At 35.1% G+C, this 11,193-nt stretch overlaps 2 pseudogenes; both read left to right on the forward strand.

Annotated features, from left to right (window-relative positions):
* The first annotated feature begins 1,561 nt into the window (after window positions 1-1,561).
* LOC149572242 (scarecrow-like transcription factor PAT1 pseudogene) lies at window positions 1,562-2,273 on the forward strand (annotated as a pseudogene).
* A 239-nt stretch (window positions 2,274-2,512) lies between these two features.
* On the forward strand, window positions 2,513-3,274 carry LOC149572243 (NADPH-dependent pterin aldehyde reductase pseudogene; annotated as a pseudogene).
* The last annotated feature ends 7,919 nt before the right edge of the window (window positions 3,275-11,193 follow it).

Consider the following 11,193-nt stretch of genomic DNA (forward strand, 5'->3'; position numbering starts at 1 on the left):
AGTGTTGTTGATCAGAGCCAAAGTATTCATTGATGCACTATCTCCTTCTGCCATTTTCTATTTGACTTCTATTGAGTCAGACATATCAAGAGTAATGATTTGTTCTGTTATCGCATTGGTTTCTGGGGAATCCAAATTTATTGTGATCCTACTCTTTGCTCTGTTTTGCATAGCCTTCTTTCTTTGAGTGTACAAACAAGTAGCTCTTTTAGTAAAATGTGCATTCTTTACTTAACTAAATCCCTGCAAGAAGAAAACAAGTGAAAACATTAGAATAAAAAGAGATGAAATCAAAGTTGAAGTTACACTTTCTTGCTTCAACTTCAACTCCTTCCTTGCATAGGGCATATTGGAATGGCGAGGAAATGGAAAGAAGGATTATGCATTTGGGCGAAAGATATTGACTTGAAGTGGAAATTGAAATAAATGGGAACTAGATTCAAGTTCAACTTCGATTGAGTAAAACTTTGGGTATCAGTATTGACAATTGGCCAAACAAATATGGGGGCTAAAAATCACATACAAAGGTAACTTTCCATTTCTAAAGCATAACAAAATAACAATAGTGTTATTTCATCCATGTCATTACAATCAGATTCAGAAAACAAAAGATATCAACTCTCTACATTCCCTATTACATTCAGAAAATATTCTTCTCCCTCCTACAGCTACAAAACTCCAGAACCAAAAAACAAGAACCTTTTACATTTGATTTTCCCTCATTAAATAATTTTTCAAAGAAGTTTGACAACCACCACAACTTCTTATTGAACTCATTTTGTCTTCCACAACAAATTATTATAATAATTAACTCTTTTTAAAGAATTAATTATTTTTACATCCTTTTTCAAATTTAATCCATTTCCCAAGAGCTTTTACCTATACAAACTTTCCCACAAACACCATGTCACAAAAAGAATTAACTATTTTTAAAAAATTATTTATTTCAAATTCTTTTTCACATTTACCTTACCCTCGCCAACTTACCATTTATCATTTTTACTTTCATGATCACATCATAATAGTACTGATTAATTCTTTTAGAATTAATTATGTGAAAGATCATATTAATTGAAAGTTTGATATTTAATTATTTTGCAAGTATTAATATTTAAGTCTGGCTTACAAGCTAAAATAGGCTTGGTGCCTAATCAATGCTTTTGAAAATTGCATCCTCAATCATAATTATCGTGAAGGTAACCAATTGGCTGACTACCTCTCAAATTTAGGATGTGATGATAAAGAACTAGACTGTTGGGATCCAAGTACACTGGCGGAGCTATACCCAAATTTATTGGATATCATGTACAAGGAATCAAGTTTATCATGATTTTTCATTTGGCACTCTCCAGGGTAATAGGGGCAATCGTCATTTTTAATAGGAAGTAGATTATGGCATAGAGTTCTTGACACAATCATTTGGTATGCCAATAGATGAAGATGCTAGTAGTGTTTTTGAACCAGCTGGAGATGCTCCAGAATATGAGGCTATTGTCGAGGATGGGGTTGACAATCATATTGCAGCAGACTGATTCTTTTTAGTATAAATGATACTTTTGGCATGATTTGTGCTTCAGCAATCTCTGATGGTAAACTAGAGTTTTTTGCCAAAAGGACTAGTGGTCCTCCGCATGTACGCATAACAGGGGTAGATGATCCTGAGACTATTAAACACCCTATTGGGGGATTGAATAATATAGGTAAGCAACTTGAACAACTTGCATTATCATATCGAGTTCCTTTTCAATTTGTTGCCATTACAGAGAAAATTGGAGAGTTTGAACTTTAGAGGCTTGACATCAGACCAAAAGAGGCTCTGGCAGTCAATTTTGCATTCCAGTTGCATCACATGCCTAATGAGAGTGTATCGACAAGGAATCCCCATGATCAACTTTTAAGGATGGTAAAGTCTCTCAATCCTAAAGTGGTCACTGTAGTGGAACAAGAGAGACCGGATGAATGTTGAAAAGCATTGCCTCGCTTGAGATATTGTCAACATAGTTGCTTGTGAAGGTGCAGATAGAATTGAGAGGTATGAGTTAGTTGGAAAATGGAGGGCCAGACTGATGATGGCAGGTTTCAATGGGTATCCACTCAATGCCTCTGTGAACAACACAATCAAGTCACAGCTACAATCATATTGCAGTAGCTACAAGCTTAAGGAAGAAGGGGGAGCTCTATCTTTTGGATGGCTAGGTAGAATTCTCATTGCAGCATCTACTTGGAATTGAGAAACTAGTAACTTATTATTGTTCTTGTACAAAATATTCTTATTATGATTTATAGACAACATTGTGGAGGTTTCATATGTCTTTGGCATTGACGTTGGCAATTAATTTATATCAGAGAAATGTGCACAACAGTACCAATCTTTGCGGAGTGAATTGTTTTTGTTCTTAATGGGACCATAGCTCATTATGTATGGATTCACATGCTACCATGCCTATGGAGCATAACATCTTGTCTTTTGGGGTTGAATTCAAATTAAGTTCCCGTGCCAAGTGTACTGAATTGTTAGAAAGATTGAAGAAGGATGTTCAATAAATTAGTAGGCAAGGAGAAGCAGAGGGAGAAAGGTTCAATGCCCAAGCTCATACTAATCACCGGGGTAAGCAAAGGGTTAGGGAGAGTTCTTGCAGTGGAATTGGCGTCGAGAGGGCACACACTCATTGGCTGTGCTAGAAGTGAACAAAAATTGAGCACTCTTCGCTCACAAATATCTGCTAAACACCCTTCTTCCACCCACCTTTTCCACGTAGTAGATGTGTCTTCAGACAACAGTGTGAGAGAATTCGCAAAGCTCATGTTAGAACTAAAGGGTGTTCCTGATATCATCATGAATAATGCAGGCATCATTAACATGAATGGTAAGCTTTGGGAGATCCCTGTAGAAGAATTTGAATCGATCATAGACATAAATTTGAAGGGAAAAGCGAACATACTTCACTATTTTCTACCTCATATGATAGCAAAGAAAAGAGGGATTATGGTGAATCTGTCATTAGGATGGGGTCGATCTGCTGCTGGAGAGGTTTCTCCTTACTATGCATCAAAATGGGTAATTGAGGGTTTGACAAAGTCAGTTGCAAAAGAAATACCTCTAGGAATGGCCATTATTGCATTGAGTCCAGGGGTGATTAACACTAACTTGCTGGCATCTTGTTTTGGTGCATCTGCTACCTTATACTAGAGTCTTGAAGCTTGGGCACCCCATGCTGCCACAACAATTCTTGGCTTGATAGCAGCAGACAATGACGCATCATTGAATGTTTGATTATAAACAAGTTTTTTCTAGTGTGATTTGGAGGTTAAAATACCATATGTGAATCCCAAATTGGAGGTTGCCTACAGAAAATTTTGAGGTTCCTTTTCAAATTTTTCCTCCTTACAAATTTGTTTTTCATCGATTGCTGCTCATAGGCTTGGATGGGAATGAAAACATGCCGAACTTGAATCATATGAGGGCCTCATCCTCCTCTTGCTCCACATCCATCATTTGCTTCATTAAGTCAACAAATGTTTCAGAAAATGCAACATTTCTTTCATCACTATAGCAACAACAGCATCAAATGATTCCTCAGCTTATTGGTAAATCAAAAAAATTCAATTGGAAAGGTGAAGAAAATGCTTAAAATGACGAGGTGATTAGTATGGTATGCAATTTTTTGAGAAAGATCTTATTTGTTGTGGAGATTTTAATACATTTTTGTGTAGTCTTCTGAGATCATGACCACCTTGACATTTTGTATGGAATCTCTAAGTATTTTTGTATTAGGTGACAAGTTCAGGTTTTCTTTCAGGTTCTTTCCCGAATGAACCCTTGAACCTGTTTTTATTTTAATATTATATATAGTGGCTCTGTCCATTTTTTTTTAAAGTATTAATATTTAATTATTTAAATAATTAAATATAATGCAAAAAATATATAATCATTTTACTTTGAAAGTATTTTAATTTTTTTACTTTTTGGGAGGGGTAATACTTAGGGTTTTAGAAAACCTAGGTAACAATGGCTCTCTAGGGGATGCATTATGTGCTCGGATGCAGAGAACTTCCAGAATATCTTGTTGTTGCTATCTAGTGTCTATCCATTGGCCATAAAGTCACTATCAATAAGTTCTCCTTTGTAGTCTAGCTTGACCTTTTTGTCAAAGAAGGATAATAAATGGGAATATTATGGAGCTCATGATGTGCTAGCCAATATCCATTAAGCATTAATAGAATCCCTTGATGCTAGAACTAATGCAAATGCAGAATGAGCATCCTTCCACACCATGATATAACAATGTGTATGAAATAAGAGGCTATTTCTTTCAACTTGAAGTTGTTCACCATTTTTTGACTCAAAATTGCAAGCATCAAGGAAGAACTATGGGGGTCATTTAATGCACAAAGGTGATGATCTTCCTCATACGAGTAACCATCAACAAAAAATATATGCATCCCAACAATTTTAATCATGAACATTGTTGCACCAAGGACATCTCTCACTACATAACTCTAGAATTGGATATTGTTCACCTCTGAAGCCTCTTCATATCACTTCCAATTTTCAATTTCATGTGATTTTTTAAATCTACCAAGTGTCCACTAATATTTACAATAAAGATCACAATTCTCATCCTTGTCTCACACTTGTAAACCAAATTAGGGTTCACATTTTATTGTGACATTCCACAAAAATTGTAGATAGGTCTTGTCACAAAACTACTCAAAAAGAGGCTTCTAAATTAAGCTCATCACCCAGGATCTATTGAAGTATAAACATCAATTAATGAAGAGAGCAAATCATCTCTCATTCAATTTCACCTTTCAATTCCAATTTTTTGAATATGCTCTCTTTAGCTTCCAGAAGTTTAGAAAAGTTATTGAATGATAGAAAGCTCCCGATTTATAGGAATCCTTGATCAAATAGTGGTTGAGAATCAGAAGTCCTCCTTGCAATTGCCTTTCTAACTCACCAATTCTTGTCACTCCATCATCTTCATGACATTTCCCCTTTTCATTTTCTCAAAAATGAGAATTCAATCTCCTTAATATATCGGCCAATCTCGAATTGCAATTCATGTAGAACACCTAAAGTATGCAATCTACTCAAAATGCATAAATCTCCTTCCAACTCAGAGTTTCTATATTGTCATGTAACAAAATCACAGCATTTTGCAAAGCAATATGGACCCCACTGGCTATTATAATATATCATGATAGTAAGACACTTCCATGTCGAGCCTCTATATCAAACTTCTTTCATGTACAATGTTGCTCTTTTTGTCAAGTGGATTGGTGGATACTACCAAAGGTGATAAACCATACTTTCATGTTCATACTTTCCAAAACCATCTTGAATCATAGCCAAAAAAATCAATAATCATTGCTTCGTATTCTTTTTGCATCAAGAACAATGAGCTTGTGTGTATCTATCATCCCATAAGCCAGACGAGAGCACCTTCTATTATCCTCAATTCATTTGGCCTTGGATTATTGAGCCTTGGTATGAGTCATCTTTTCTTAGGAATTAAGATATATAGAGCACCATGAATCATTAGGACTATGTTGGTGGCATCCTTGATATATTTTATAACCCGATATCAAGGAAGAAAGCTATCATCATCTTGTCACGCAGTTGGAGAGGACTTCACATTGAAGACATCTTCCGAGAATATCACAAAGTTTCCTTTGAAGACATCATCTCTTCAACCATCATGCAACCTTTATTAAGGGTTCATTTTCCTTATGCTTCCACCATTATCCTATAGTTCCATCAAATACATGACAACATCAACTTTGATAATATTATCTCCAAAATTGGCCTCTAAATGTCTATTATCAAGAAACTTCCATGACATATTAAAAGTCACACAGAACTATAATTATCAAAACATTGTGACATGTTGATAATATTGGACTTCAAGGAAATTTTGCATCAACTCATAATACACCCTCTGGATTTGCATAGCTATCTAAGCATCAACATTTATGTGAGAGCCATAAATCATTTGTGATGTCATATGGCTCTATTGCAAAATTTCTCATAGTGGTCTTTATGACTTTTTAAAATCTATATCGAATATAACGACATCACATACCTTTCGAGCCTGCAAAGGATGATCAACATCTCTCCCTAAAAATGGAATGGTAATGCATCAAGTTTGAAGTGTCCCATCTCAACAACTTAATCACAAACATAATTAGGGTCTTTAGTTATTATGTGAGTGCCTTTTCCAGTCTGAAATTATTTTTTATCAATATGGATTGATAATAATAAAATCCCATTTTTCTTCTTCTGCTCACCTAACCACAGAACAAGGCATGGAACTTGGTCCATGCTTTTATTTCACATATGATTTAGGTCTCCTTCCAGGCTAATTATAGGCCAAGCACAACTTTAATTGGAAAGATTAATCCATCTCCCAAGTCACGGGAATATATAGGGAGATCATCTTTATTTGTCTTAATGTCTTCAAGGAATCTCCCTTTGATACAACCATTACACAAAGACTATGAAAATCTGATCAAGTGATTTCAAAGTCGCATCCTTACAATCACATAGGCCTTCAAAAACTAAGCTTTGAAACTGCATGCTGAAATTTAAAATTAGACCTTCAATCTAACTTGGACAGTGCAACTAGATGAGTAAAGAGTGTTGCCAATCATCTCAGCAAGGTCTTACTTTCTTGGAAATCTTCAAAATATGGATTGAATTAAGGAAAAGGGGAAGATTCAAAGATGATGCAACTTTACTGAAGGCAAACAACAACAAAACAAAAAAGGAAACAAGCAAGCCAAAACTATAGAAAGGAGACAGTTATTTACAATGGAGAAGACAAAACCTAAAAACTAAATATCACCATTTATAGGCTAGAAAAAGTATGAAACTTTCTAAACCAACTTTGAATAGAATGGAAGCAGTTTTTTCAAAAGGTAAACTAAAAACAACCAAAGTGTAAGGTTTTTCCCATTAACAAGGCAAGGTAGGGGTGGAAAAATAAATAAAGATTCAAGAGTATTCTCATGAAGAACTTAAATCTCTTCATGGTGAGATATGAAACTGATGTCTTGCTAGAATTTTTCACAACTATATTTGAAATTCCAACAAACTCTTCCATACCTTGATCTTTTGACAGTTGCATTGATTCCTCCAAAGATGACATTGAGGAGAGAACTGCAAGGTGTCGGAAAACAAATGGATCCTTTTCTACTTCTTGGCTATCATTTGGTTCTCTTTCAATATTTTTTTCTTGCATCAATCCCAGTCCACCAATATCTTTTTCTTCAAACATTTTCTCTTCCTTTTTTGGATCTCTAACAAGAGATTTTCTTTGGCTAAGGATGACACCATAGAAAGACTTTAGAAATGTTATTTTTTTGTCAAATCACCTACGACTTCAGCTTCCTCAAGACCCTCTAGTGCTTTAGGCTTTAGTAATGCTTCATTATTTTCCAAGAGATCAAATAAAAATAATTCATAATCAACTTCATGCTCATAGGAAGAGCTATCCAAGCATGTTGATAGATATTGTATTGTGTGATTAGCTATACTTTTAGAAGAGTATTCATGCTCTTCCAATCTTTTAGGTTGTAAGTGTTCTTCATGATATTGTGTGCCATTCAAAATAAGAAGGTCATGCATTTCATTTGTTTACCAAATTGACAAGTAATCGTTGTCTCTTCTTCATCAGTATTTTCTTGTGCATGTTGATCCTTCATACCTTCCTAAACAACATCGTTTTATGAAATAAAATTAATAGTCCCAAATATAAAAGAATCAAATTCTAAAGTTTGAAAATCTCCTAATAAGTTTTCATTTGATCTTTCACTCTCCAGGCCTTGTTCAATGGTAGATATATCAAGTCCAATCATTGATTTAGTTGACTGTGTGGCATATTTGTCATCATAATCAACATGTAGATAGTAGGCTCCAGCTACACTACAGGGAGTGCTTTCAATCTCATGAGGGGTTACGAAATCTTAATCATCAAAATTTGTTATATTTTGATAAAAAGCAATAGGCGATTTTGACTTTATTGCTTTGAGAATGAGCCTTTTATGTTTAGGCTTTACCTTCGGATAATTCTGTTGTGCATACAGACAAATTCCCACCTGTGTAATTTATTTACACTTCATTCACTTAGAATCATGTCATCATCTAAACCAATAGCCTCCCTTTGTGCATCTTGCAATGTTTGCACTCTCTGGCACTTTAACAAAAATGTGATTTTAGTTTGTAAAGCACCAATGAAAACACATAGTTGATTACTTTCATTTGGTTGGTTTTTTTGGGGAATTTTACTAGTAACCTATTGAACCTATCTACAAAATCCCTCATAGTTTCAATCTCCTTCTTTTGAATTTGAAAGAAATTTAATAATAACTTAGCAACATTAACTACAAGCTTAAATATTTGGAAAAATTTTACCTCAAGATCACTCTAGCAAGTGATACAACCATTATGAACATTCTAGAACCAATCAGTAGCACTTCCAATGAGACTCCATGTAAATAGTCTAACAAATATATTCTCTTCCTACATACCACAAATCCCACAGGCGACTATAGTTGCTTTAATGTGATCATCAGGATCTTGATTTACATCACTAGAAAACTTCAGGAGATATTCCATTGATCTTTTATGTAAGGCTGAGTATTGAGATAAAGCAAATGGCCCAATTTGAGCCCCCCATTGTTGGGCCGCAACCAAAGCCATAATACAAAAATTCTTTTACCAAATAAATTAGATTTTCCAAACTTCATCCTTGGGGAAGTAGCTTTAGATATCCAAGGAAAGGAAAACACTAGAACTTCACTTTCGATCCCTAGTAGAGGAACTGTTTCAAAACCCTAGGTAACAGTTCCTCTAGGAGTACTTCCATTTTTCCATTTTAGCCACTACGGCTTCCTTAATAAGTTTATGCTCCTCCTTGTTCATTGTCTCATACTTAAGTAATTTGAAGTCTCCCATTCCTACTCCACTTTGTAGTCTAGATAGCCTTTCTTCAAAGGTAGGGGAAGGCCTCTTAAAGACTACTTCCTCTTCTTCTTCTTCACCCAATTTCAATTTCTTCTTGGACTTAGTAGGTCTCCAAGTGAATACAGTAGGGGAAGACTTTGAAGGTCTAGTTATGATAACCTTTCCTTTCTTCTTGGTAGCTCCTCCACTTCAAGTTCTTCTTCCTCTATTGGTTCTTCTCCCTCTTCCTCTTCCTCAATATCATCTCCTTTGCCCTCTATCAGTAGAAGAGGAGAGCTAAATTTCTTAGTTTCTTTGAGAATCTTCTCAACTTGTTTCCTTCCTCTCTTCATGGCTCAAGGAATTTTGATCTCCAATGAGATCCTAGCCTTGGCTTCCTCATAGGTACCATAATATGTTTCCTTGGGGTCTATTGGCTCATTCACAAGAGCTTTATAAATGTCCCTTGTATCATCTATGTTAACCTCATAACCTAGAGGCTTACCCACGCCACTCTAAGCCTTACTGCCTAGATATGAATTTTATCACAATCGACCAAAAAAAAAATTTCCTGCTCATAAACTTCCACTAATTTTTGAGGGATTCTATATCTTCTTTACATTTTCTCTTTGAAAGTTTCTCAGTATGCATCTATTATACTTTCAAAATTCTCACCCATTTCTGCTATGAATTCATTTATATGATATAAAGTTGGTGTATCCTTCTTCTATACCATAGTCCCTTTGGAAGAAAAGAAATTTTGCACATAAAAGAATAAATAAGTCAATAGAGATCTAAACTTACATGGATTTTTCCTTGATGACTAAATGTTTTCCATGTTTTTGCTGATTTTATTGCGCTATAGCTCGACAAGGTTGAAAGATAAGTTGTTCTTCACAACTTTGAAAGCTAAGTCAACAACTTCACACAGAATGATGTTTAATATGCTCGAGCTATAAATCTTGTGGGCTATAACATGGATGCCAAAATTTATCTCCATGTCAACCACACCATGCAACATCATGCCTCTACCATCCCATTTAGAATGAGTCCTCTTTGTTAGTTCAACCTGACCTAGAGTTTTTGTGTTCTTTGCCTTGTTCAACATTGACAACCCTATAATTTTGTGTATCATCTTCTTGGTGATCTAAATAAGTTGATCCAACTAGAAATGCATGTCCTAAACTTGGCTAAGGATTAACATAATCCATTTCCCTTAGAAATCTCTTGGCATGTATAGGATATCTATTAAACCTTTCATCTCCAAATTCTTGCACTCAAGTTTCAAGCTCCCATCCACACATAACTCATTGAATGTCTGGTTCATTTCTAGGGTTCCCAACTCTTGAATTAAATAATGATAATCTAACTGAATATCATGAATAAGGAGCACCTTGGGAGGAATTCATGATTGTTCTCCAGCTAGGTCAAGTTCTTCAACAATCATCAAACTTAGTTTGAATGTTGGGGCTTTACAATCGACTCCTCAAACTAACATCTTTGTACCTTTCTTTACCTTGCTACTAGAGGATGTTGTAGTGCTCGTTAAAACTTCAAATGCTAGAAATAAATTTGATGAAATTTCTCTAAATCACTTGAGGGCTCTAGAATACTCTTCACTCTATTTCTTCTAAAAATAACAGTGAAACAATAAACTTTGATTTCCCTTTTTAATGAAATTGAGTCTAAAAATTTGTCATTAATGCATCACACAACAGTTCACTTAGTAGCAAGTTTTCCTCCACTTGGATAAGTCTTCATTTCTTAGAAGACACCTTTAACTTAGGAAGGTCTCTTAACTCAATAAGGTCATCAACTCGGTAGAGTCTTTAACTCAACAAAGTCTTCAACTTGGCTTGAACTTTGATCTTGCCATATATATCCAAGCTCAGTTAGGTCTTTAAGTTTTCATCCAACTTAGTTATTCTTGTGCATCTAAGATGTTGATATGGATCTTTTTGCATGCTAACTAGAACTGATGTGAGACATCTCCTTCTAAATCATAGCTCTAGCAATCTCCATGGGTAACTATTTTGAGATGGTGAGTCACACAACTCATTGACTTGGGTGTGAACACTCTCATTACTCTAATTGAAATCCTTAGGAGATTTCCTTACCCATTGCTTCCTCATTTGACTTCTGATGTTGTCAGCTTTTGCTTTCTTTTCATCTTCAATTATTCCTCTATTCATACAATTTTTAGCAAGATGTCCAAGTTCTGTACAGGGTAAAAGCACAGATCTGTG

The sequence above is a fragment of the Cupressus sempervirens genome, chromosome 2 (genome assembly GCF_028749045.1).
Source record: "Cupressus sempervirens isolate cs-2001-9-10 chromosome 2, ASM2874904v1, whole genome shotgun sequence".
NCBI classification, from domain to species: Eukaryota; Viridiplantae; Streptophyta; class Pinopsida; order Cupressales; family Cupressaceae; genus Cupressus; species Cupressus sempervirens.